Below are 726 nucleotides of genomic sequence, written 5' to 3' on the forward strand. Positions count from 1 at the left end.
AAAAAAAAAACGTCATAGTATAGTAATGCATAAAACGTCGAAAAACGCCAAAGTATAATAATAATCATAAAAATTTCAAAAATGTCATACTATAGTAAGGTATCAAAATGTAAAGAAAAACATCATAGTATAATAATAATCATAAAAATTTCAAAAAATGTCATACCATAGTAAGGCATAAAAATGTCAAAAAAACCTAATACTATAATAAGGCATAAAAATTTCAAAAAATGTCATAGTATAGTAAGGCATAAAAATGTCAAAAAATGTCATAGTATAGTAAGGCATAAAAATGTCAAAAAATGTCATAGTATAGTAAGGCATAAAAACATCGTAGCATAGTTAGGTATAAAAATGTCAAAAAAACATAATACTATAATAAGGCATAAAAATGTCAAAAAAACGTAATACTATAATAAGGCATAAAAATGTCAAAAAATGTCATACTATAGTAAGGTATCAAAATGTAAAGAAAAACATCATAGTATAATAATAATCATAAAAATTTCAAAAAATGTCATACCATAGTAAGGCATAAAAATGTCAAAAAAACGTAATACTATAATAAGGCATAAAAATGTCAAAAAATGTCATAGTATAGTAAGGCATAAAAATGTCAAAAAATGTCATAGTATAGTAAGGCATAAAAATGTCAAAAAATGTCATAGTATAGTAAGGCATAAAAATGTCAAAAAATGTCATAGTATAGTAAGGCATAAAAATGTC

The sequence above is a fragment of the Seriola lalandi genome, unplaced genomic scaffold (genome assembly GCF_002814215.2).
Source record: "Seriola lalandi dorsalis isolate HSWRI2012SDOR001 ecotype SW California unplaced genomic scaffold, Sedor1 jcf7180002054958, whole genome shotgun sequence".
Classification (NCBI taxonomy): Eukaryota; Metazoa; Chordata; class Actinopteri; order Carangiformes; family Carangidae; genus Seriola; species Seriola lalandi.